At 42.0% G+C, this 27,370-nt stretch overlaps 1 long non-coding RNA gene across 1 annotated transcript; it reads right to left on the bottom strand.

Annotated features, from left to right (window-relative positions):
• Positions 1–104: 104 nt before the first annotated feature.
• LOC128343014 (uncharacterized) lies at positions 105–26,242 on the bottom strand. Its single transcript, XR_008315305.1, has 3 exons — positions 25,329–26,242; positions 24,685–24,753; positions 105–150 (listed from the first exon to the last, which is right to left on the bottom strand). It is a non-coding gene; the product is annotated as an uncharacterized LOC128343014 (long non-coding RNA).
• Positions 26,243–27,370: the final 1,128 nt, after the last annotated feature.

The following is a 27,370-nucleotide window of genomic DNA, read 5'->3' as shown; positions in this document are numbered from 1 at the left end:
TGGTTGAGGTTTCTTCCTGCCGCGGGCCATGGCGGGCCATTGGGGCTGGGTTCTTGCCCACTGGTGGGGCCTCTTCCTCTTCTCCCTGGCGGCCGTTTGTTCCTGCCTCACCGGAGCGTCCCACAGCTCCACCGCCGGAGGTAAGGATGTCTGGGTGTGCCAGACAGAAATATTAATCAGCTTTTATTTCGATCAATGCCCAGAACAACAGAAATATTAAATACCACAATCACCACCAGCATTTTAGAACAACAGCGATGATCTAATGGGGGTATTAGCATGAAAACTTTGGTGATACTTTGAACTGCTGCTATTGCTGTACAGCTTCATCATTTGCTGTACAGCTTGCATGAAATACAAGTCTCTAAGGACCGAACTGTCTTTTTAAATTTAAGAAATGTAGGAAAGAACAGCCTTTGCTACTGGACTTGAAACAAAGAAAGAAAACTAGCAGGTAACAAATCTGTTACTCATGAACATTGCACCTGGTATAACTAAATACTGCTTGCATCATTTCAAGGAAAAATTATTTGTTTTTAGACAGAGCAGTGTTTGGTGGGAATTCTGCCGAGTTTCACATTTTCCATCATCACCATCACACATGAAGGTCTTCAGTGCCTGTGAAAGAAAGTGACGCTCTGATGACAGCTCACTTAACCTCCAGTCCACTCTAACTTTGTAGAAGCAGTTGTGAATTTAAAAAGAATACGCAGCCACTGTAAGGAGTAATAACGCCAAGGCCATGTCAACACCATTTGTCCTAATGCAGGCCACTCCCATTTATACCAGATGTACTGGTGGAAACTCATTTTGTCTTTCTGGATGTATGAACAATGACCAGTAAAAAAAAATACCAAATTTTTGCCTGATATAAGCAAATGCCCTTAATGGAGGGCTGTCTGTACGAGGGATATGCACGAAGCAGATTTTGCATTTTGTTTCAAGCTTGAAACAAAACACAAAATGGCAGAGATGTTTCATTGAAAGAGTGATCAAACTGGTTGTTTTGATGAAAGAAACTCAAAACATTTTGAGTGTTTCAGACACAGGGAACAATGGGGAAACTCAAAATACCCCATTGTTCCCCATGGATAGCTCCTAGGGACCCCAAAGAGGGTTGGGTGGTAGAGCATGATGGGTGCTTCCTGTCACCCAACCCACAAAAGAAATAGGCAAGCAGGCTATTTTTTTTAACCTTTCTCCAAAAACCCCATAGAATCCTATGCGGGTTTGGGGGAAAGCTTAAAAATGTGTTAAAAATTGGTGTCCCCAGGAGTGACTCATGGGGAACAATGGGTATAGTCTCCCCATTGTTCCCTGTGACCAGAACAAGCTGCACTCACAGAGTGCACAAACAAGTTTTGCATTGCAATTTGCAATGCATTTTGTAACCCTGCCTTGAAAAACACTGCAGAAGCACACAGTAAAAGGGAATCTGTCTCTCCCAACACAGATTTCAAACACAGTCCAAAAATAGCCAAAAAAGAATCACTGACCCAGAAGTAACATCACTGGCACAAGTTGCTCTCTCACACACCATTATGACTCCTTATGTTACTCCCTACCATTGCAACAGCTGCCACAGCAGCACCCTTAGCAGCAAGCATAGCTGTAAGCTCAACTAGAGCAACATCAACCACATTTTGACTGAGCACACCTTGCAAGTCAGGATGCAGATTGCAGAGAAAACCAGAGCAGTAAGTGAAGCACTGAAGTTATTCTCAAGGCCAGACATGGAGATCATCACAGCAAATCACCAAGAAATATTACACACACACAGAGAGAGAGAGAGAGAGAGAGAGAGAGAGAGAGAGAGAGAGAGAGAGAGCTGCCACTATCCATTTCTCTCCACAACACTGTCTCACAAACAAAATAAACCACAGCGGAAGGAAGGAAGGAAGGAAGGAAGGAAGGAAGGAAGGAAGGAAGGAAGGAAGGAAGGAAGGAAGGCGCTGAAGTTCTGCCTTTGTCAATCTGAGATCCAGCAAAACCAGATAGTTATAGCAGTAATAGCACATCACATTATACTCAGTGTTGAGAAATGAAAACCACAAAATCAAACCTTCCTCTCCGCACTACAAGGGCTCTCTCTGCCTCCCAGTCCCTTTGAATACATTTTGAAATTCTCTTCTTTTCCATTCCGCTCGCATTGCCAAACTGTGGGCATTGGGTCAATTTGTCAGTCACCCAGCAACTACTGGCCATGATGTAGGGGTGGGTGTACTCTGTGTGAACATGTCTTCACTTACCCTTGGCAGAGAAAAGACATATTAACTCTTTCCTGCCACTCCTTACAGCAGTGACTTTCCTGAAATTCCTAAGCTACACAGCCATGCATATGCACAATTAGTGATACCCCAGGATGTCAATGGGCTCTTCCAGATGAGAAGGGGATCTTGGGGGAGAAACACAGAAGGTTCACAGAGAAATGGGAGGGAGGGGGCAGTGGGTGGGTAGGTGAGAGAAGGGATGGTTCAGTAGAGTTTATGCCACAATATAGCTGCACAGCTGCTACCAGTGTCTAAGGCAGACCTATGGTAATCATAGCAGGTGATTCTGGGAAGTGTAACCTGGCCGAGAAGGCAGCACCTGTCAAAGCCAGGTGAATGCCACTTTCGGTCAGGAGGATTAATCTGGATTCAACGCACCCTAGTTTAAAGAGCAGGGGATCTTGATGGAATTAGTGCAGGCTCTCTGGATTTGAAAGGGCAGTCGTCAAGACTCCCCTCAGCAGGGATTGTGGTGAAAACTCATACCCCAACACTGGAAGGGAGCCTACAACCAGCAAATGTATTCTTCCTAAGGGGGGTCCACAATAAGTGTGGAACTGAGAATATCTTGTTCACTCAGCCCTGGGAGACTGACTGGGGGAGTCAATAGTGGTTCAAGATATGGGTGTATCTGAGACAGTGTGCCAAAATTATATTTTGCCCTTGTGCGTGCATGTTTTTTTGTTTTTTTGTTGTTGTTGCCTCACCTCTTGCATGAAGACACACAAACACCCACCTCAGAAGATAGTGCTGGAGTACTGTTACTCCACCCCTGACTTTAGGCATTCAGGGTGCCACAAAGCTGTCCTGCCACCCATGTTTTTTGACATCTACATGAAACTGCTCAGTAAGGTCATTCAGAGTATGTGAATGATACTCAGGTCTATCTCTTATCTGTCTCTGGGGAGGCAGTGGAACTTCTGAGACAGTATTCTGAGGCAGTTTTGGATTGGGTGAGGGTGAATAAACTGAAGCTTAAGCCAGACAAAATGGCTGGATTGATGATCAGGAGAAAGGTGTGCATCCTATCCAGTGTGGGGTTGCATCCCCCCTGAAACAGCAGATCCACAGTTTGGGTGTATTCCTGGATCCAAAGCTGCTCCTGGATGCCTGGAACATCGGTGACTTGGAGTTCATTTTTTCAGCTTAATCTACTATGCCAGTTTACACTTTTCCTAGAGATGTCAGATCTAGTTTCAGCCGTCCGTGTACTAACCACCTTCAGGTTATGCACCGTATGTGGGGTTGAAGACAATCCGAAAACTCCTTCAGTTGGTCCAGAATGTGGCTGCCAGAATGTGGCTGATCTTTCTGGGGCCAACAGATCAGTTATTTTTGTTGTTGTTATTATTTTTAAAATATGTATATCCCACTTTATTTGAGGCTGTGGTTGAGGCTTTGGCCAAGAGCACTTTTTACCAGCTGCGATTGATCAGACAACTCCACCCATTCCTTGAGGAGAATGAACCGAAAACAGTGGTACATCAGCTGGTCACTTCCAGCTTGACTACTGCAATGCGCTCTATGTAGGGCTGTACATGGTTCAGAAACGTCAATTATTTCAAAATGCGACAGCCAGGTTGGTCTTGGGATATCCCAGAGAGAGACCACATTATGCCTGTTCTCAAACAGTTGCACTGGTTGCCAGTATGTTTCTGGGCAAGATATAAGTGCTAGTTATTACCTTTAAAGCCCTGAAAGGCTTAGGTCTGGGTTACCTGCGAGAGCGCCTTTCTCTACAAAATCTCCACTGCTCACTAAGATCATCAGGAGAGGTCTGTTTTTGGGTGCCACTGGTTCATCTGGTGGCAATCTGGGATTGGATCTTCTCAGTTGTCCCCCCCGACTCTGGGTTGTAGAATGCACTCCCCATAGATATAAGAAGGTTATCTTCCTTAGAGGCCTTCAGGAGAGCCTTAACAACACATCTTTTTAGCCTGGCTTTTAATATCTAGTTTTAATTTTAATTTTAATCTGCTTTTAAATGTTTTTAGAAAATTTAAATTGTTTTACTATGTGTTTTTTATTTTAATGTAAACCTCCCTGAACCACTTTAGGAAGGGCAGTATATAAATTGAATGAATAAATGAAAATTTCCCAGAGGAATATAAAGCAGGGAACAGCCCAAGAAGTTAATCATAAAAATAGTAATAAAAAATAAGCAAACATGAAATCCTGAGACAAGCAATAATGAGAAGAAGCATATACATCAACCCCAGTAATTCAGTCCATGTCCAGCTACACATCTCTATCCCCTTTACCAAGCCTGGCTAGGCTTACCGGGTCTGGCCTCAGAGCAGGGACAGGAAGGGGGTTGAGCATCACCCTGTGCCTCCTCCATCCCAGGATGCTAGCTCCTTATGTCTGCCCCTGTCCGGGGGGCCCTGACACCCGCCACCAGCCAGTCTGTCATCCCTGGCTGGCTCTTTATATGCTTCCACACAGGCTATGCATCACCCGCACCCAAGTATGGGCCAACACCCCTATTTATTCCCTGTAATTGTCTACCCTTTACAGCTGCTGCCAATGCCTCTCCTTCTTCTCCCTCCTCCTGTTCAGACCCCCTCCCTTCGGGAGGCGTGCTGCTGATGTTATCCTCGCACGCCTCCCCTTCAGCCCTTTCAGGGCTCTGCCCTCCTATGCTTCTTCCCGGCTGCAACCTGTCCCTGCCTCCTCTGACCCCCTCACCACTCCATCCTCGGAGGGAAGGACAGCTGGCCTTGCCAGACAGTCCATATTGGAAGAAGTATGCATAAACAGGAAGAGTTTTAACTTCTGCTTAAATGTGGCAAAGAAGGCACTCATTCAGTCTTGGAGGAAAGGATTATTCCGATCCTAGCTTCACAGGCTGCCAATCGGCTTCTGGGCTTTTTTCACCAGAATCCTTTTACCTGAAGATGTCTCCACATCCAATTCTGAATTAACTGTATATATTGTTTATAAATATATATACCACTTCTATCAAATGATAGTTTTTAAAATGTCCACAAAGAAATACTACAAATAAGAACTGAATACAATTCTATATTTCTGTCTATAATATTTTCACTATGTTGCTTTGTGTGATAGCACAGGTCTCAGCCTAAAAGAAAACAGTTTGTTCAAAATCTTATTATCCTTTTCATTTCAGAGCAGAGCAGATTTTTCCCTCCAAATCCTGACCTAATCCCCTTACCACAACACAAATAGAATATAATATTTTCCCCTATGCGTGACAAAATACAGATGCTGATCCCAGTGATATGACACATGACTGTCAGCTCCATAAATCTTAATTCTGCAACCGTCTATTTTAATAGTCACAGCAAAGTTCCAATAAATCTAAATTTGAATGGGAAATTGTTCTGGAAAAGAGCCCTACAACAATAGAAATTTAACACAAGAGAATATTCTTTGTGTGGATAGTTCAAGTGAACCTATAGAAAGTTGGCAGCATGCATTAAATGTGCCATTTTATTCCAAGGCAGATTCTATTGTATCCTGTGAGATGAATCACATATTCTTTTGTAACATCCTTTTGGTGAAGACAACTATCTATATGTTATGCGGTCCGATCTCTCTACATGAATAGTAAGATTGGTTTGCTGTTTAAGTTACAGATACTTACAAATAATTATCGTGAATTAATTTACATTTATCTCTCAGAATGTCTACAAAGATGGCCCAAGCCTTGAACTCCCATCCAATGGCACTTGAAGTGAAATGGCACTTGAAGATTCTCTGGGCTTCCCATCTGTCCAGTAATGGTCAGATTCTGTTAATAAAGACCGCAGATCTGCAGATCTCATGGATGGATTCATTTATCTTTACCCCACCCATTCGGGACATTAACATCTAAAGCAGAACTCAGCATCTCCTATTTTAGAATTAAATGCTGAGGGTGGGGGGCAATATAATTTTCTGGGCCCAGTGTCTATGGATTGGGCTTCACAACCCACAAGTTTTGGCAACTCTGTGTTGGGCTGCTGACCCCACTCTTGGCATGCAGAGTGGATTGAGCAGCTTTTTCTGCCATCCCCCTGCCCCAGATCTCCTTCCCAAGCTGTTTGGTGTGCAAAATGTGCTGAGCAGTTATTTCTATACCCCTAGTCCAGATTGCCTCCCTGCCCGCCCTCCCACACTTCCTTCCTCCCTCCCTTCCCAGCAGGGGCATACCTTCTCAGGCAGTATCATCTTCTTCAGCTCCAGCCTCCCACTGTATCTTTGGAGAGCAGCATTGAAGTGAAAGTATATTCAGAGACCAGCACTCTACTGGCTTCCTTGCAGCAGTGGTGGTAAGGAGAAGGGAGCAGATGGGAGCAGGCAGGTGGGTTGGTGTCCACCTGCCAGACTGCCTCTGGACCTTGGGGGTTCTGTTCTCCCTTCCTATTGCCATCCTGACACTAGGATACAGTATGTACTTAATAAAATCCATGTGCCACCCATAAAGCAGAAGATCGTTTCCAGCCTTTTGAATCTATAATTCTACAGTGTTCCTGTCACCAACACAGAAGGCTTTCAATAAAAATTTCCAGGTGAGCATGTTTGTGATATAATTTGCAAGATACCATGCAGTTACCTACATTAATAGGAGTTATTTTATTCTTACTAAATAATTGGTAAGAGTGTGTTGACAGAGTGCTATGATTTAGGGAATTACTAAGGAACTACTCAAATTATAGGTATAGGTATATAAAAATAGATAACCAGCTATGTTAAATCTGTCATATGCATTTAATGTCCCACTATATTTGTCTGATGCATTGCTTTCTGTTTTAGGCCTAAGTGCGGATACAGCATATCAGGTGGATGAAATTTCCTGGATTGAACCACTTCAAACTAAAGGTGGAAAAACTTAATCCTTGAATGCTCCACAGGATTCTTCCCACATATGCATGTGTTCCTGACATATACAAACCTCCCACATATAAAGTACCCCAAATATATACCCACATATATACAACACATAGTCAACTTGTGGAATTCTCTGCCACAAGATGTGGTGACAGCCAGCAACCTGGATGGCTTTAAGAGGGGTTTGGATAACTTCATGGAGGAGAGGTCTATCATCAGCTACTAGTTAGAGGGCTATCGGCCACCTCCAGCCTCAAAGGCAAGATGCCTCTGAGTACCAGTTGCAGGGGAGTAACAGCAGGAGAGAGGGCATGCCCTCAACTCTTGCCTGTGGCTTTCAGCGGCATCTGGTGGGCCACTCTGTGAAACAGGATGCTGGACTAGATGGAACTTGGGCCTGATCCAGCAGGGCTGTTCTTATGTTCTTATATAGAAAATATATTGCTTCAATTATTATCCATTGGACTGGATTTTGACAGATGTAGTATTGTTGTGTGTATTTGTATCTGATCAATGATCTATATATCCATAGCTCCCACATATACCCACATAAATAGAAAACCCACATATCTTCCCAGATATATAGAAAATATTTCTGCACATAAACCTGATTGCGCATAAGTACACATTAAACGTTTGGGGAATAAAATGCAGTAAAACAGAGTGGGGTGGGGGTGCTCACTTAATTCTCATGCTTACCCACCCCCATGTATACGAATTTGTTTTTCTAAAATATGCTATTCTGTACCTACCTACAATCTGAAATGATATGATCTAATAAATTTATCTTGTGATCTGTTTGAGTAGACTGCTTCCTATTTTGTGAGATATAATACCAATTAAAACATCTTCCTTATGAATAATCCAGTCTAAGGTGAAATAAACTTGATGCTCAGACCCAACAGAGTGTGCATGGAACAGCCTAGGCTGTCCACATGAAGCCCATTCAAAAGTTAAAATCTGGCCAATCAGATGTTTTGTGGGATCTGAATCCAGCTTCTGACATCCTGTCCTCTGCAGCTGATTAGTGAAATGTTAACCTTTTTGAAAGTGCTCCAACTGTTGGATCAGAAAGCAAACCGTGTGTGTAGCACTATTTGTGCATGCAGTTTCCCAGAAACTGTGCATTTGTTTCTTTGCTGATGTAGTACTCAAGCAGGATTGGGGCAAGTAGATAACCACTTATGGTGGTATCATGACATCTAATTCAAATTTGCCACCTATAAATTAAGAAGAAAATTGATTGATTTACAGTTATTCTTCAAGAGTTTTAATACTGCAGATACTTCAATGGTTGTGCTTAGAAATAGGACAGGAGTTGAAAGATCTGAATTCTGATCTTGAAAGTATTTCTTTTTATGCAGCCCTTAATCTGATCATTGTTTCAAAAGTCACCTCTTTTTTACAAATCGGAAAGTAATTTCAATAAAATACCTGAAGTCCTTTGTAAATAAAGCTACTACACAGAGGAATTATCTGATGCTTTTAAAATAATCTGTCACTGCAGTTAGAGGTGAATTGTTGCCATTAATAAATCTATGAGTGTTATTTAGCTGGTTACATTCAGCCGTGAAATATTATACTTTTTGGAAATTTAATTGCTACACAATAAGAGAATGATTATAACAATATAAAAATAATGCAGTGATGGAGACCTGAGAGTAAATAATAGGTTATATAAAAACAATGTTAATCAGTCATAATGCCTTGCCTACACACTGTCATGGAATTGGAGGAGAGGGAGTCCATTATCTTGAAAAGTTTTCTTCAAGTTTTTAATTGTTGCTTATTTCCATTTCTAGCCCACCCTCATCACAAGGGTTCATGAAGGACAAGTAATAGCTATTGGTAATCAAGCTAACCCTAAAACATGTTTGATCACTCTTCTCCACACTGCCACTACTGGTGAACCACAGATATGTCTGAAACACTTCATTCTTGTTTACTTAAGAAATAATTGTTTACACATTAGGAGTGTGCCATTATTGATGTTGGAAGAGTCTTTCCCTGTGTCTCACATTTACAAATTTTAATCCTAATCCTAGATATGTAGCTTGGGAGTGCTCCTGGACCCGAAACTCTCCCTGGTTTCTCAGGCTGAGGCAGTGGCCAGGAGTGCTTTTTATCAGCTTCAGTTGATAAATTCAATTGATTCAGTTCAGCTACGTACATTTCTAGAGGTGAATGACCTTAAAACAGTGGTACATATATATGCTGGTAACTTCAAGGCTTGACTACTGTAATGCACTCTATTTGGGGCTGCCTTTGTACGTAGTCTGGAAACTACAATTGGTACAGAATGTGGCAGCCAGATTGGTCTCTGGGACAATACGAAGGGACCACATAACATCGGTTCTAGAAGAACTGCACTGACTGCCAATATGTTTCCAGATGAAATACAAAGTGTTGGTTATTACCTATAAAGCCCTTAATGGCTTGGGTTCAGACTCCTTGAGAGAGTGCCTCTTTTGTCATAAGCCCTGCCACCTGCTACGATCTCCTGGAGAGGTCTGGTTACTGTTGCCACTGGCTCGTTTGGTGGCAACCCAGGACTGGGCTTTTTCTGTGGCTGCCCCAGGGCTCTGGAATAACCTTCCTGCTGAAATAAGAGCATCTCCTTCTATGTTTATTTTCAGGAAGAACCTCAAGACCCTCCTGTTCTCTCAGGCTTTTAATTAGAATTCATTTTAATAATTTTTAAAAACTTGTTTTAATAATTTATTCTATTGTCTTTATTGTCATGTGTTTTAATTTGTGACTTTTAAATATTCTTAATTTTTTACACTACCTAGAGATATACATATCAGGCAGTACAAAAATATGATAGATAGATAGATAGATAGATAGATAGATAGATAGATAGATAGATAGATGAAAACCTACTGAAGTCTGGTAGAGGTAGACTAGAATGAGGTCTGGTAGAGTCTGGACTAGAAGGAGGGTGACCCAAATTCAAATCCCATGAATTCAGCCATGAAACTCACTGGGTGACTCTGGGCTAGTTACTTATCTCTCAGCACCTCACAGGGTCCTTGTGAGGATAAATATAACCATGAACTGGGTCCACCACAGAGAAGACTCTCTTAGTCATCACCATTAGCCAGACTTGGGAAGTAGCAGAATGCAGAACATCCAGAATATGTTTTCATCACCAAGGTTCTGCAAGGGGACCACAGAATAGAGTGGCTTTGGGAAGAATGCTTTCCCTTTAAACATAATGTGCAGAACTAGATTTGCACATCAGAAAGTATCCCATTTAAGCAACATGATGCACCCACATCTCATTTTAGACAGTAAGCATTGTTTAAAGGTAAAGTTGTGCCATCGAGTCAGTGTCAACTCCTACTGACCACAGAGCCATGTGGTTTTCTTTGGTAGAATACAGGAGGGATTTTTATTTATTATTATTATTATTATTATTATTATTATTATTATTATTATCATCCCTCTCTTTATTATTATTTATATCCCACTCTTCTTCTGAGGAGCTCAGAGTGGTGTACATGATTATTTTTATCCTCACAACAACCCTGTGAGGTAGATTAGGCTGAGAGATACATGACTGGCCAGAGTCACCCAGTGAGTTTCATGGCTGAATGGAGATTTGAACCATTGCCATCTCCGGCGCAGTATGACATGATGCCTTTCAGCATCTTCCTATATCGCTGCTGCCCGATATAGGTATTTCTCATAGTCTGGGAAACATACCAGCGGGGATTCAAACCAGCAACCTCTTGCTCCCTAGGCAAGTTACTTCCCCGCTGTGCCATTAGGTAGCTAAGCTTTGTTTACACAAGGGTTTTGTTCAATAAAATATATTTTTATTCAGATATTAAGTTTGTGGTTGTCAATTCTTATGGGAAACTGCCTGCTTTATAACCATGCCTCCAGTCCAATGTTCCCTCTAACAGGGATTTCCAGATGTTGTTGACTGCAACTCCCATAATCCCCAAGCAAAAGCCATTGCAGTTGAGGATTCTGGGAGTTGTAGTCAACAACATCTGGGAATCCCTGTTAGAGGGAACACTGCTCAAGGTTCCTATAGGAGCATGACAGTATTCCCCTCATTACAATAATTAAACCTCAGCCATATCCCCCCCCCATAATTACATCTGCTTTTTAAACTATCTAATATTATACAGCACCTATGAAGGTGGAAGTAGCAGACAGCTAGGTGAGGCTAAGAGCTCTCTCCCATGTTCTGTGCAGGTGCTTCCAGTGCTGCACTTCCTTTCTGGAAGAGATCATGGAGGAAGAGGTAGCTGATGAGATTCTTGGGGGCCTATGCCCCATGGGCCACCCCCTAATGGCATCTTTGGACCTAGCAGTGGACCAGGAGCAAGAGGGTCAACCAGGATTAGGAAGCAAGGCAGGAGTCAGTATTGGAGCTATAGGTCAAAGCCAAGCAGTTAAGAGGAATCAGGAGCAGAAGATGAGCTGCAAGTCAGAGACAAAAGTCAGAGACAAAGCCAAGGGTCAAGACAAACAAGAACCAGGGTTTATAGACAAGCCAAAAGTCAAAGCCAAAGCCCGGAGACAAGACAAGCAGAAATCAGGATCCAAAACCAAAAAGACCAGTTTTTCAAACTGAGACAAATCCTGAGCCTAACCACAAAGCCTTTAAATCCTTCCTGTCCTGGAAGGATCCAGTAAATAGGCTGACTAAGTGGGGTCAGTTGAGGGCCTGAGAACACATTGCTCTAGCAAAGCTGGGGTAGTTCAGTTGGCCACCATATGGCGCAGTGGTACATAGATTATAGGGACGTAGGTGTAATTGAAAAAGGTGAGAGACCAATGCTCCTGGGTCCCTGACGGAGACCACTGTCCACTGACTGAGTGGCAGCTTGCTCTTCACTCTCCCCCTCCCACCTCTCTGGCACTCTGTTGGCTCATGATTGAAGGACTTGACTTCAAGCAAGATGACTCCATACACTGTGGGGAAGTGTCAGGCAGCATTCTTCTCTTCTCTTCTCTTCTATTCCTTTCTGACTGGTTAGTGCTCAAGTTCAGCCCACTCCTCCCTCAGCCTGACTGACCAGCTCAACAGTGAGGGAAATGTTGCTGAGCATCAGCCAATCAGTCACAAGGATGGGAGCGGGGGTGCTGCCTGACACTCTTCCCCTCTTCTCCTTTGAAGCTGAGTCAGAGCTGAAAAGATCTTCAATTAAAGGAATCCTCTTTGAATTCTTCCATCATTAAAAAAAATAGGGTAAAGCAATAATAATACTTTTCTCTGCTCACCTGCCCCTCCCCCCAGAGTGTGTGTGTCTGTGTGTGTGTGTGTGTGTGTGTACGCACGCACATGCTTGTGTGTGAGGTGGGGGAGAGAGAGAGAAAGAGAGAGAGAGAGAGAATCAACAGAGGTATCAGAAAATAGAAGTGTTATTGATATTGTATGAGATGAAGGTATATCTGTCTTTAAAATGTTTCTGAGACAGGGGAATGCATGCATGTGTGTGTGAAATGTCTGCATTCATGGGAAGTGTATGATTTATCTGCATACAAGCAAAAGAAAAGAGCATGCCAAGAATGCTTTCGCTATTTCCTTACAGTTCTTCTGCAGCAAAGACATGAGATGGGGAGAAGAAAGGAGGGGAGGGGGCAGAGGCCCTTCTTCACTTCTTGCCTCAGGGCCCACTCCACACTTGCTATTCCCCCTATAGATTTTATTCTTAACACAAGTAGCTCTTGACATTAAGTCACTAGTCCTATTTAGACATTATGTTGCATGTGTGTACAGGTGTCTGCACATATGTGCATGTTTTTGGTATGAATGACATGAGTTAAAGTGAACCTGGATGCAGACCTCCTCAAACTCAAGGTACCGATATGAGTTGCATATTGGTACATGCACTGTACATGCATTGCACATAATGTGTTAATAACTGCATGTGTGTCTCCTCTACAGAAATTGTATATGCATTTGTTATGAGGGGAGCCATCTATCCCCTTGAGGGGCCTTTTACGCTAGGTTATAATACAAGCAGTTTCCCCACAGACTTAAAATCCAAATGAAAATATATTTTATTGAATACAGAGTAGAGGCTTGGATATGATAGAACATGCAAATATACCCACGAGACACAAAACATGAAAAGTGGACACATGTCTGGGTGCTAACACTTGCCCTTTGCTGTACTGGCTATTTAATTGCATGTGCTACAGTGAGGAATGGGGGAAGGGAAAAGAGTGGGGGATGCTGAGAGAGAGAGAGAGAGAGAGAGAGAGAGAGAGAGAGAGAGAGAGAGAGAGAGATCTGAGCAAGATCAGATAAGGAGGGAAGGCAGGACCAATGAAGAAATCCAGAGAAGGATCAAAGGAAACAGAAATAGAGACTAAACATGAACAGGTAGAGGAAATGAGTTGAGCCAGTCTGGAGATCCAGGGAGGAAGCAGGGGCAAATGGAGCAAGTGTGGGGAAGAAAAGCAGTTTCGGAAGGACTAAAGGAAGAGTGGAGAAAAGAAATAGAAAAATCTAAATTATTCCAGGTAGAGAAAGCAAGTTGTGTTGCTCTGGAGAACGAGAGGAAGAACGGAAGAAGCAGGACAGATCCTAGCAAATCCGGGGATAGGAATTAAGTTGAGTTGGTCCAGAGGACTTTGAGGGAGAGCAGAGGGAAGTGAAGGACAGACCTGAGCAAGTTTGGGTAGAGAGAGCAGATGGAGACCATTCAGAGATCCAGAGAAGGGAGCTAAGTAGATAGGAAAGCAGATAGGAAAGCCCAAATGAGTTTGAGCAGAGAAAGAATACAAAGAACAGGCTTTATCCTATGAAGTGAGGGCCACAGCTTGGCTTTCCAGCTATGGAGCAAACTCCAGTGGAGAGTTGTGCAAATGGGAACCAGAAAATGAGACCTGACATGGTGGTGGTCCCTGTGTTGCCACACAGTCACTAATGAGGGACTGTACCAGTGCTCCAAGGAACTAAACAACTGGGGACCATAATGGGTGGTGGGTTGTGTGGCTAGATTCTCCTGAATAGAAAAGGACATCCTGTGAATACCCTAGGCAGAGATAAATGGGCCAAAATTCACTCCCGACTGAGTGGTAAAAGCATGACTTGCCCTCCAAACTGCAGCTTACATTCTCATGAGAAAGTGGTCTGTGTGTGGACTCTGTCCATGGTGCATACAGTAGGCAAGTCCATTTCAGACCAGAATGGACCCAATCTCAAGAACCTGTGGCCTTGGAATGGACCTTTGAGTCGGAGTCCCTATGGGGGCTCTCTTTTTATTTTGGGGAGGAGTCGGCCACCTTCCTCACTTGGAAAGTGAATCTCCTTTCCCAATCTTCTGGTGAAAAATAGATCTAAAACTCTTCTAGACTAGTTAGCTGGTACCTTAAACACTCACATGCACACAGCCATGCTCAAGATGGGAATGAGAAACTGGGGATGAAAAACTGAGAACTCCTCGGAGCAGAGTAAGGGAAAGGATTCTCCCTATATATACCTGTCCGGTGTGAAGAGAAGGAAGCCAGGGTCTCAGCAGAGAAACATGGGGTGCAGTGGTGGCAAAGCTGCTTCACAATGGGTCCCAGAGACTGCACAACTTGAGAGATTTGGGCCAGGGGTTTTACAGAGTAAATGACACTAAACCAGTGCCTTTCCAGGTTAAAAATGAATGGGGGGTCTTCAATGGAAAACAATAGAACAATGAATTCAAATGGGTTAGACTGGGTAATGATATTACCTGGGCAACCAGATGTTAAATTTAAGGATTTTAGGGGTTTGTTGACTCTAAGGCTTAGATCTGGAAAGAAGAACTGGGTGGTTTTAACACCTAGGTTAAAAAAAAAAAGGCAGTGCTGAAAACAAAAGGAGTCGTGAATGCTTGATTTGTAGTCTCAGGAATGCATAGTGGTGAGGGGATGTGAAGATTCTGTTTGGGGGTGTTGAGGAGCCCTGTACAGACCTTTATAAGGATAGGATGTGGTAGCCATTCCTTCTTCCTTGCTTGACTTCCTAGACTGCCTTTAGCTTCAGTGATAAACACTGTCGCTTTCCTGGACTTTCTCTCTCATAAACAAATGAAACCAGACTAAGCATCTTTGTATGGGTGCCGGGGGGACACACGCAGACAGTCCCATTTCTGGACCCTGTAATACACTGAACATGTGAATAGGACTGCAGAAGTGATCACATCGGTAAAGGCAGCTGGAACGTCCCACAGGGTGACTGCATTCAAACAAAGTAAGTAGCATATTGAGCAAGAAGCAAAAGCTCTTCCTAACTCAAAAGGGCTACTACTGGAAATCTTCCAAAAGGAAGAGGGTCTACTAAATGGTATCATTTTTTTGAAAGACATAGGTAAAATCTTTGCATTCACAGGGAAACTGTATCACAGTTACTACTGTGAATAATAATAATAATAATAATTATTATTATTATTATTATTATTATTATTATTATTATTATTATTAATTTATTTATTCAATTTCTATACTGCCCTTCCAAAACTGGCTCAGGGCGGTTTACACAGAGAAATAAATAAATAAGATGGATCCCTGTCCCCAAAGGGCTCACAATCTAAAAAGAAACATTAGATACCAGCAACAGTCACTGGAGGTACTGTGCTTGGGGTGGATAGGGCCAGTTACTCTCCCCCTGCTAAATAAAGAGACTCACCACGTTAAAAAGGGCCTCTTTGCCAAGTTAGCAAGGCTGGATTTTAAAATTTACATGAATGTATTGAATGTGTGGGGATATGTTCAAGAAAAAAATCTTTTGATTGACTGACTTATTATTTATGTATTTAATACATTTATATACCACCCCATACAAAAAATGTCCCTGGGCGGTTCACAATATATTAATTTATTTTTTTATTTAAAACCATTAAACCATTAACATAATTAAAACAATTTAAAATACAACAAAAACTCTGAAACCTAAGCTTTAAAACTATAGACTAAAAGCCTGACTAAACAGGTATGTTCTTAGGTTCTTCTTTAAAACATTCAAAGAAGGGGAAATTCTAATTTATTTATTTTTATTTTATTTTATTTTTAAAACTTATATACCACCCAAGCTTTAAACTCTGGGTGGTTAACATAAAACAATTAAAACACATAGAAAAGTTAAAATAAATCAACAGTTTGGTTAGAAAGTACATTCCAGAGTCCCAGGGCAACTCTAGAAAAGGCCTAGTTTTGAGTCGCCACCAACCGGGCCGGTGGCAACAGATTATCTTAACAGATTATCTTAACAGGAAATTGGGTTGATGAAGAAGAAGGCACTCTCTTACTGTATATACTTCAGACCTAAGCCGTTTAGGGCTTTATAGGTAATAACCAGCAAATTGTATTTCATCCAGAAACTTATTGGCAGCCAGTGTAGGGTGGTGGTTGTTTTTTTAAAATGGGTGTAATAAGATCTCTTCAGGCATCCCCGGAGACCAACCTGGCTGCTGCATTCTGTACTAACTGCAGTTTCCAAACTGCGTAAAAGGCAGCCCAACAGAGTGCATTGAAGTAGTCACGCCTGTATGTTACCAGCATAAGCACCACTGTTTTAAGGTCGTTTATCTCCAGAAATTGACGTAGCTGGCGAATCAGCCGATGCTGGTAGAAAGCACTCCTGGCCACTGCCTCAACTTGAGAAATCAGGGAGAGATTTGGGCCCAGAAGTACTCCCAGACTATGTACCTGCTCTTTCTGGGGAAGTGCAAGCCTCTTCAAGAGTGGTCTAATAATTGTCTCCTTGAAACAAGGAGGCATCCTGCAGAGGAGGGTTGAGGCTGTGAGTCCAACCTTAACCAGATGGTGGTCCGTCCATGACAATGGGGAGGTTACAGGAGTCCCCACCCACGGAACACCTTCCTGATCAGAGCAAAAAACCAAATTGAGAGTGTGACCATAGGTGTCATGGCTGCTATGAACTCCTGAGCTGATCCTGACAAATTGGTTCCAAGGTGAACATTAAAGTCCCCCAGAGCTACCAGTCTGGAAGACTCCAACACCAGTTCCACAACCAAGTCAGCCAGCTCAGTTAGGGACTCTGTTGGGCAGCAGGGTGAACTGGAACACCAACAGAAGTCCCAGTCTATCCTTGGTCTCCAGACGTAGGTACACACATTCAATATGGGCAAATTCCCTGACAGGAATCCTGGCAAGGGATTTATTAGTCTTAAGTAGCACAGCCACTCCTCCTTCCCACCCACGTCCTCTCATCTCCTCCACAACAAAGTATCCTGCGGGAGAAGCTGGGCCCAGACTGGACCACTAGCCTCCCCTCCCCTCCCCTCCCCTCTCTGTAATACATACCAGGTCAGCTCCATCATCCCCAATCAAATCATGGACGATTTCTGTTTTATTTTGAACCAACCTGGCATTACAGAGAAGGTAAGGTTCTGTGGGGTTTGGTACTGCTCCCCAAGCTCAAAGAGATGGCAGGGAAGCTGGAAGGGGTAACAGCTATTAAGTTTCTGATCTCCCTTCCCTTGTAACGGCCTGCTACCCTGCCAACTCCACATCTTCCTCTATTCCCCACCACCACTGAAATCGCCCCAGGGTCAGTGAACACACTCCCCCCAGGTTCAGCAAAACACATACTTTCATAGAGTCTAGCAAATAAACAGAGAAGTTCTAAAAGCAGCAGCATAACTTGCCTCAGCCCTCTGTCCCCGTCCCTCCCGAAGCCTGCCTCCAAAGGTGGCCACTGGCTTCAGTGGCTGCCTAAAGGTGGCCTGGCCCACTCAGCAGCCTGCTATCGGCTGCACCCCTGGCACAGCCCCTGGTTTTATAGGTATAGTGTCAACCAACTCCTCCTCCTGGCAGTAAACCAGGTGAAAACCCCCAGGTGAAAAGTATGCACAATTAGCCAGAAGGGAGGAGGCAGCCCACAGAGTAACAACACAAACACAGCAAAAGAAACACAACAGGCCTAGCAGAATCCCTTTGCTGGCAGATCACACAAGTGTCCTTGGCTGTCTGCAGCTGAAAAACAAAGGGTGGGGGGAGTGGATCTCAACACTGCAGCCTGTAGGATCTCAACACTGCAACACTGGGAGTGGAAACACTGCAACACTGGGAGTGGATAAGGGGGGGGGAGTGGATCTCAACACTGCAGCCTGTTAACAATTCTTCTTCTCCTGTTACTCTTTGAGGGGATAAGATATTAGGTTAGGTTAAACCCTAACAACATTTTGATCCTTCTCATGAAGTCAACGTTCATGAGTGAAACCTACCAGATGAGGCTATCCAAGACAGTAGAATAAATTGGTGAATTTTGTTCAGAGCTTCCCGGTAACTTCTTCTAGGATTTTACCTGTGGCCCCAAGAAGTAATTGTGCTGAGGACTGCTAAATGTAATTTTGTCACATAAAAAACAGTCTTTGTGACTAAGATGAAAAGGTGACTGTGAACAAGACCAATGACACAGAGCTACAGCAGGACAGCAAAAGTCTTCATAATGAGAGATTGCACTTTCCAACTATCTTTGAGGGTCAGAGGGAGGGAATTATTTGATTTATGCTGGCAGCAATTTCCCTAAGCCATGTGAGATGACATACCTCAAGCTGTTGCAAATGTAGGCAGAGCTGCTACAAGCCATTGCTCTAGGTTGGATCTAGATCCCCTGGGGGATCCAATATATTGAAAAAGGTTCCTAAATAGAGACTGATCACTTAATTTGACTGCTTGAATGGAAGTTCCACATATTCTTTCATCTGTAACACTTATTCACAGCTCCTTTGAGGTTAATAATCACTTTTTATATATAAAATTAGATTAGTTCTTCAAGGTTATAGTTTCAGGGAACTGAAACATATCAAAAGTGTCAAATAGCAATTATGCCATATTCCTGATCCTGGATTTCATAAGGCAGAATTGCAATAAAAAAAGAGGTTGGCCTTGACGACTCCATTAAATGACATCAAGATTTACTGAACTAATGTTTATTTTTCTGACAATGTCCCATAAAATTATTAAATCTGTCAGAGACATTATTATAAAAGTCCATGAAGTAAAGTGGTGGTGCTGGGGGGTGGGGGGTGGAATTAATCCAAGTTACCGAAATAAACATTTGAACAGGTAAATTGTTTGTCTTTAGACAATTTAGTTCCATGACTTATTCGCAATGGCTTATTATTATAGTGAATTCTACTTTGCTGTACTTTTTCAGCATTACCATACTAATAGTCTTTTGTCCTTCATTATGAAAGAAAACTCTTTGAAGGATTTCAGTCTTTGTCAGTGAGGAACACCTATCTTTTTTATGAATACAAAATAGCATCTATTATTATGTATATTAAATAGCAGACTTTTAAATGAACTATACTGTGTTACTTTACATAATCCAAAGAATTCTTGCTGCTATTCAATGGAATGTATACATATTACAAAGCTAAGAAACTGTTCATTTTTGATTTTTCAAAGCTGTATATTTTTATTATAAAGCCCCTTGCAATTAGATATATTGTAGTTCTATTTAAAAAGAGGCAACAATTATATAATTGCAATACTCCTAAAGAAAAATATGCTTTATTATATGTACTTGAATGTTTAATGTTTTATTACAGTTAATTATATTTATACTCCTCTATTACTATCCATATGGCATTTAGTCACCTAATTAGTTGTTATTGTATATTAATTTATTTTTAACAGTGAGCTAAAGTGCAGGATATATTTTTAGACTATTTTTACTATGTCTCATCGCAAAAAGCAACACAGTATATGAAATTGTGAAATGAAATTATGCTGCCATGGTGTAAACACATACATAAGATTGTGCCTGAAATATATGAATATATATGAAGCCAAATCTTCCAGTGCCCTTTGGATTCTTGAAGCAAGAGGCTCACTATAAACTAAATATGACTTTTTTCCCCAGATGCTAAAACTTGCAAGATTATATTGTATATCTGGAAAACTGTATGTTGGTGTAACATGACACCAAATTTAGAATTTGGCAGTTGAATGTGGACAAGTACTATCCTTTCTCCTCCTCACTAAATAAATGCCAGCTGGCAGGGCTACATATCTCTGGTGTACGGTTGCTGCACCAAACCAAAAGGTTCCAGAGCTCTGCCATTCTTGTTCCTGTGCATCAGTGTCATGTTATTGCCACTGTGACTGAGTGGTTGGGAACTCTTGAGTGTGGGTTCTAATTCCACCACAACCTTACTTTGCACATCCATGGCATGCACACAGGCTGGTGGACAAAACATTGTCTGAACCAACCCACAGTTGTTTGTTTGTTACATTTATAAACCACCCCATTCAAAGTCTCTGGGCGGTGTATGATGTTTTATCCAGTATGTTTAGTCCTGGGGTGGGGGCGGGGGGGAAGATGACACTTTAGAAAGTGTTGATTTCTTTAGAATGATTTTTGGTTGATGTGAGAACATGGTGTAGGCCAGAGATGCTCAGCTTCAGTCCTCCTGCAGATGTTGGCCTACAGTTCCCATAATCCCTGGCTATTGGTGCTCCAAATTGGTTCAGCCCCAATACTGAATGTATTGGTGCTCCAAATTTTGCAGCTTTCAACTAGTTTGAAATTAGAGGCATATATAATGGATTAGAGGACAGGAGTGGAATTCTACTAGATCACTCAAATTCAAGAATACATTGGCCTGTCAAGCCACATTCATACGAAATATGCAGGTGTCAGGAGCGGAGCTTTAATAGCGCAGATGTGTTCAAAGAACATGAGCTACCCAGCATCTGGAAGCTGCCTTGCGCCTCCTCACTCTCCCCACTAGCTAGCTGCCCACTACTGCCCCCAGCTTCTCACTTGCGTTTGCTGCCACCCATTCTGCCAGCTCCTGGGCAGTGGGAAAGGAGGAAAGCCCTGAGTGGGGGCTTTCCTCCTTCTGCCCAGCACAGAACTGGCTGCAAATGGAAGACTTTCCCATCATCTAGGAGCCGGATGCATGTGGAATGGTGGAGTGATGTGGCAGGCAATGGTGGCTTGAGCAGCAAGTGGCATACTCATCCCCCAGACAGGCTACCTGGGCGGTTGCTGAGGTACTGGTGGGCAGGGGGGAGCTCAAGGGAGGGCAGGATGAACACAGGTCCACCCTTCTCAAGCTATGCCCCTGGCAGTTGTTAATAATAAATGCCCTCCTTGCACTATTCTTGGACTGGGAATAGGAGGCATAATACGCTGGGATCCTACAACCCTTAAGGCCCAGTAAGTTTTGCAAGGAGCACATGCTTTGCATGAAAAAGGCCCCAGGTTCAATCTCCACAGCAAAACTGACTAGGAAGCAGCAGCTTTTGCAGGACCTCCACTTGAGACTCTGAATAACCACTGAATAGGCCACCTCCAGCCTCAGAAGCACAATGCCTCCAGGGCATGCCCTCATCTCTTGCCTTGGGCCTGATCCAGCAGGGCTGTTCTTATGTTCTTATCCAGAGTGGACAGTACTGGATTAGATAGACCAATGGTCTTACTTGATATAACCCAGTTTGGTATGAGTAAGTAGAAACCTAATATAGTGTCTTCTGAGCTCCATATAGGCCAGTTTAAATGGTACCAGTGACTGTTCCTCCCCATTCCTGATCATTTGCCATAGCCCTTCAGCAACCAAACACATATTTGCAATGGGCAGAATGTAGGACGAAACTGTGAGAATATGAAGCTGCCTTCCACTAAATCAGGCCATTGGTCCATATAGCTCAGCTTTGTCAATAATCACTGGCAGCAGCTGTCCAAGATTCCAGGTAGGAGTCTTTCCTAGCTCTACCAAGAGATGCCTTGGACCTTCTGCATGTAAAACGTGTGCACGACTACAGCATCTCCCTGTATGTCTCCTTTTGTGCAACAGTATGCTGGCATTACAAGGAACATCTGTGCAGTGTGTGCCTTCCCACTCCCTATTGTGCTGGTGCAGTTGATTTCTGAAGACTGGGTTGTACAACCCATTGCTCCAGCTCTCTCTCACACACACTCTCTCTCTTTTACAGACACACACACACACACACAACCACAACCACCACCACCACAAACGTTATAAGGCATGTAGCTCACAAGACAGACTGGAAGATGAAGGAGGAGGTGGCTGCTAGGCTTCTGGGCTGTCCATCACTCCTCTCTTTGCAAAACAGAATTGAGCAGGAGATTCTTTCAGGGATTTTTCTCCCCCAGAAACATTCTAGGAAGGTACAATATGGTTCTCTCCAGCACAAATGACTTCTAAACCCTTCTGTCTAGCTTCCTAGAGTTCCAATGCACTTCATTATCATGTGTGTGAAGAATGTGTGACTCATATGCCCACACACTCAATCTGCCTTTTGTACAGGATGCTGAAAGGTCAGCCTTGGTATTTTGAATCAAATATCAGAAGCTGAGATTTAGAAAGATAAGCTACTAGGAGACTCACAAGAAGCCATTTTCCTCTTCTGTTTAACATTAGATATTATAACATTATAGTGGGAACAGTGTATGAAAGACAAAAGTAGAAGTTCTCTCCTACTTTCCCAAAGAAGAAGTATTGAGATTTCATGATGCAAATGAGAGGAAGTGAGATTTGCTGGGTGCATTTTGGCACCTTCCTTATGAACACAAACACATTACAGAAATGCAACAGAAGCATTCACATAGTTCACCATGGTGGGGGTGTCACCGCTTCACTCCCCTAAAGTGAAATATACAATTATAGTAGGTTCTGTGGTCTGGAAAGGTTGAGGGGCATCCAATGTAACCTATGCAACTACTCAGGAACAAGTAGTCCTACCTGTGAGTAGAATGTCATGATTCAGGATGAGGGTAAATCTGTGGTATGGACACACTAAAAATTTGTACTCAATATGTCAGTGAAAAGGGCAAAGAAGACAAAAATAAGTTCTAATCAATAGATTTATTTTAACATTTGATGAAACTTGATTTTTAATTAATATTTTAAATTTTAATATTTTAACATTACAGCAAGGGTTCTCAAAGCTGTGTTTGCAAATGTTGTTGGACTACAACTTCCATCACCCCCAACTACAATGCCCCTTGGCTATCATGGCTGGGGTTGATGGGATTTATAGTCCAACATCTGGGGACCTGAATTTGAGAATTCTTGTTTTAAAATATTTTTAATGGCAATAACCTAGCAAGTGACCCCTGCTTAATGCCCAGAGGAAGACAAAAACCTCCAGGATCTTGGACAATCTACCTACTGGCCTTCATGGAAAATCACCATCAGGGGCATCACCACAATTGGGCAAGTGTGTGTGAAGAGCACAGGCTGTGGGGCTGTGTTTGCTGCTTCCTCTGCTCCTTATATCACTCCCACTGTTGTGCTCGCCCCAACTCTGCACATGCTGACAAATGTGCAGGCGCAGAACCATTTGAGGGGGCCAGCAGGCAAGTACCCATTTGAAAGGGTCAGCAAGTTTTTGTTATGCTGACCCCTCAAATGGTGCTGTGCATGCCCTTGGCCAGCTGAGGAGCAGGTAAAGGGGTGGGATGCACAGCTGCGCAGGATGCCAGACAGCAAACCGAGAAGGGAACCCCGCCTGGGGGTGTGGTGCAGCATAGCATGATGGAAAACAAAATGAACCAAAAAAAAAAAACCTGAGTGGCAAGCAAAATGGTGGGGTAGAAGGGAAAAGAGCAGCAAGCAAAGCAGTATAGGGGGAGAAGCAGTGAGTGAATGGGAAGAAATTTGCTCCAGATTTTGCACCTGGGCTGCCTTCAGCGTGGCTATGCCACTGATCATCATGCAGAGACAGCAGAGGTGTGCATTTGTTTTCTGAATGAGTTAAATGTAATTCCTTTCTGTGCGTGTTATTAATTATGCTTAAATTCATTCCCTTGCCACAGATTTCCTCTCTATTAACTGCCCTTCTGGTTGGCTCTGGATTTACAGATGTGTCCAAAATATTCAAAGATTTTGTTTCACTCCATCTGAAAGAATAACTAAAGAGAAGTTTAGCATTGCTCAAACATCATGAGAAGGAATTATCCCTTCTGAATGGCAAAAAGAATTCATTGCATACAATAGTGCTGCATAAGTCCCTGGGCTTACTTCCTTCTCACACACTTTGTACTGTTATTTCTGGTTGAGATAAAGCAATGGAATTTCTGTGCTGCCAGTATTCCTGATGACAAATCTACTAGTTGGCTTTGTAAAAAAGATGGATTAGTTTTATAGATTGTATGCTGTTTTAAAAGGTGCTATTTTCTTTTCAGCTACTTATCAGTTCAAGAGTCACCATTTGCAATGACAACATATTTGCAATGAGAACATATGGATAATAACTCTTTTAAAAAAAAATACTTTACAGTTTTCCTCCCCTCCCCCCCCCAAGAGACATCAAAATGATCAAATAGATGTTTAACCATCATAGGTTTTTCAGTGATAGGAGGCCAGATAGTCACTTTCATTAGCAAAAAAGGACCTACTTCTCAAGAGTCTATTTCCATGTTGATGCTGTTTCACATTTCCTTCTTCCTGAAGCAAAGCAACTATTTTGGTATTCCTTACCTAATGCCATTTTGTTATGAGTTTGTTGCTTTCTTGAGCTTGTTGGAATGTATGAGTTACTTTACTTTTTTCAAGCCAAGCCTACAAATAAAGATTTCCTACAATCCAGTGATCTGTACAAATCTGTACATTTGTAAAACAAAGGTGTCCTTTTCACTTACTTAGAGAAGTATCTCTCTCTCTCTCGGGATAATGGATAGATTGTAGTTCCTTATAAATTGTCTTTTGATCTACAAAATAGTAATCAGAATGACAAGATAAATGTCTTCAGTGACAAGTCTGAAAAGGCCAATGGGTTAGAAATGGAACCAAGCAGCCACTTCCATTAGCAATAAAGGACTTGACTCTTAAGGGTCTATTTCCACATTGGTGATGTTTCACATGTCATAAAGCAAAGAAACAATTTTGATGTTCTTTACGTCACACTAGACTTTTTGTTATGAATCTGTTGCTTTCTTAAGCTTGTGGGAAACATGAATTGCTTTACACTTTTCAAGCCAAGACATTTCCTACAATTAAAAATTGCCCCACATCCAGTTCTCTGCACAAGTCTGTTCTTACACAAGACAAAGTTGTATACCTTGGAGAAGTATCTCTTTTTCTCTTGAGAGAACAAATAGATTGCAGTTCCTTGTAAACTGGAAAAATTACCTTTCAATCTTCAAAACAGTAATCAAAATGGTCAGATCAAAGTTTAACCATAAAAGACATCATCTGTGGTTGATTTGAAAAGGCCAGTGAACCAGAAAAGAAATTAGGTAGCCATTTTCTTTGGCAAGAAAAGACTTACCTCATAAGGACTTACCTTCATGTTGAAGGTGACCATCTGTGATCTTTCACACTTCCTCCTTCCTGAAACAATGCAACAATGTGCATCGCTGTACTTTTTGTTATGAGTTAGTTTGTTTCTTAAACTGATTGAAAACCATGCATTTCATGTCAAGTCATTTCCTGCTTAAAAAAAAAACAAGTTGTGATGCTGTTGCCTCCAAGAAAGAAACCAAATGGTAGGTCTGTGCAAATTCAGATTTTAAAATACAGATTTTGTCCAAAACTGCCCCAATTTAGTAAAAAAAAATTAAAATCCAAATCCTTTTTAAAAATCAGATCAGTAAATTCTGAATTAATTCCAAAATGTTGAAATTAATTTTGGAAATACTTCAAAATTTCAGAATTTGCAAAGTGGCACCATTTCCCCCCATAGAAGTAAATAGAGAAATCAAAGGAAAAAATCACTGGTTGGTCCTAACACCTTGAAATGTGCCACGCATGTGAATTTGAAGAAAACTGGTAAATTCCCTGATTTGTGGTGAATTTTTTGAAACTTTTGTTGAAAATGGCTAAAAATGGTGAATCTGGCTTGTTTCAAGCCAGAACTTTACAAAATGTTCTGAAATTGAAAACCCTCCTTGTACCATCATTCCACCAGTATGTGGAAAACCCTCCTTGTACCATCATCCCTCCAGCTGCCTTTTGCCTTCATGAAAAGGGTTAACAGCATCCCCCTTTTGACCCCCTTCTTATATTTTTGATATAGATGGTCATATAGTTATGAAATCTGGCAAACATGAAGTCTACATTGGCAGGACTCTGTGTTATTTTTTAAAAGCTATGGGTCACTCCTCTTATTTTAGGTGAAACTTTATAAAAAATGGCTAAAATGGGTTGGAAATCTGGCTTGTTTCAAGCCAGAACTGGTTGGATCTAAAGTAATCCTTAGGGCCATCATTTCACCCCCTTATGGAGGGGAAAGGACATTCCTTTGATTTTATATTAATTTTTGCCTTCCCCATTGCAGAAGCACACAGTCAGTAAAAGTGAAACTACTTTGAATGTTTCTGCTTGTGTGGTTAGAAAGAATTTATCATTTTCCCTTCTTGCTATTAAGAGATTAAAAGGTGTGAAGTCTTTTTAATCTCTTTTAAAAGGTCTGCCTGTTCCTGCAAAGGGAATATAAAAATTAATATAAAATCAAAGGAATGTCCTTGTTCCTCCACATGAGGGCGGAATGATGGTCCTATGGAGGGCTTCAGATCCAGAACTTTTTGTAAAGTTCTGGCTTGAAACAAGCCAGATTTCACCATTTCTAGCCAATTTTTATTTTTTATTTATTTTATTTATTTGATTATTTATTTATTTCAGTTTTTCTGAAACAATACATAACATTATGTTCCTTACCCTTGAATGGTTCCTTATCTTGTGTCATGATTTTTGTTATGAATATATTTTCTTTAGCTTGACAGAATCTATGCTTTCTTTTTTAAAATTTTCAGATTATTCCCAAAATGAAGGTTGTCCTGTTGTTGTCCATTTGTCTGTAGTGTCCTGTTCAAGTTTGTCTATTTCCAGGGTGAAGATACTTCTCTAGGATGCTTTACACACAGGGCTTCTGCCCTGAATCTCCTTCAGAAGAGAATGTGTGCATTCACACACCAGCCAAACCTACCCCGAAATCCCTTCAAGATTTTTGGACCCACTCCACACACAAACTAGGCTTTGTGATGCGAATCCTAGCTTATCTTGACATATGTCCAGGTTTTTAAAATACTGGTTTTAAGCTACTCTTTCTGAAAACGCTGGAGCAAATGGGAGAGGCACTGATGTAGAATCATTAGCATGATAAGAGGCATGCTCTCTTCAGAAATGCAGATCTATCTCTGCAGCGAGCTCTCCCCCACCCCACCCTGATTGGCTAGAAGGAAAACACTGATGCCTGCCACATGGGCATGTTTAAAAAAAAAATGAGAGCAGAGGGGAGGGGCTGCTTCCCTCAATGCCACAAGTTTACTTCAAAGTGGCTTCACTTAACGTTTACCCGGAAGCATGAAGCCAAGTGCGAATAACTCC

Source organism: Hemicordylus capensis, chromosome 1 (genome assembly GCF_027244095.1).
Source record: "Hemicordylus capensis ecotype Gifberg chromosome 1, rHemCap1.1.pri, whole genome shotgun sequence".
Classification (NCBI taxonomy): Eukaryota; Metazoa; Chordata; class Lepidosauria; order Squamata; family Cordylidae; genus Hemicordylus; species Hemicordylus capensis.
This window is presented reverse-complemented; position numbering and strand designations above follow the sequence as displayed.